Source organism: Triplophysa rosa, linkage group LG16 (assembly GCF_024868665.1).
Source record: "Triplophysa rosa linkage group LG16, Trosa_1v2, whole genome shotgun sequence".
In the NCBI taxonomy this organism is placed as follows: domain Eukaryota; kingdom Metazoa; phylum Chordata; class Actinopteri; order Cypriniformes; family Nemacheilidae; genus Triplophysa; species Triplophysa rosa.
In genome coordinates, this window is record NC_079905.1 from 19792873 (window position 1) to 19793925 (window position 1053).

Sequence of the window (1053 nt, forward strand, 5' to 3'; positions counted from 1 at the left end):
AAAAGAAAGAAAAAAAATCAAAATGTTCAATCCATCCATATTAATAAATTCAAAACAAGAAATATAATTTATATTATCGAATAAGTCTAACAAAATTCCAGCTTTTTATTATTTGCTTTTGACAGCATTTTTAAATATTGTCCCAAATAATTCTTAAATACTACAAACAATTAAAAAAATTACATTTGGGAATTAAATTCTTAGCTAACAAAAGTTATTAATATAAAAAAAAATTATCCTCCTTTTTCACAGTTTCCATATTAAATTTTTTATAAACGACATGTTAAATTCACAACATTTTACTCATTTAACCACAATTATTGCACTTTGTCCAGGAATTATAGGGAAAAGTAGGGTCTGTGTTTTCTGGAAATGAGTTACAGAATTTACACAATACAATACACAATAGAATTTACACAGAATTTACACAATATAGGAACTCCCCAGAAGGATAAATATCACATACAATTTTGAAATGTATTTTTTGGGGGGAGATAAACTGTAAACTTGAAATAGGAGGTTCTAAGTTTAAGCATTCGTTTGTCAAAGAACATGTCTAAATTCTTTCGTTCAGCCTTGACATGGTTGAGAATTTGTCTAATATACGATTTAGAACATTTCTCACTTTTAAACTCAATTGGCCCAAGAAAAATGCGATAAAAAACGTTAACGCGATCTATTCCATTGCTGACGTTTCCAGTCGACTCGACAGCGCGATTTGGGAAGTGTCCGTCTTGCCTGCGCTCTTTTCACTCCTCCCCTTACTGCAGCCGCCTACTCTCGTCTTTTTTCAAGCGAGGCAAGGTGCATCTCAAACAAGCCTAATATTTGAACGTCGTTCTTCACTGGATTTGAGATTCACGGCGGACGGTGATCGGTTTTGGATCTGTTCCTCATACAAATCGATCGTTTCGCGTTGGTACCCTTGGAATATCTGTATTTTTGAACGACATTGTGACTGTTTGTATTATGTGTTTTATATTACGATAAATAAACTGTTACATTACTTGCTCAAACTGTCTGAATAGTGTCATGTAAACACAATTATCCTGG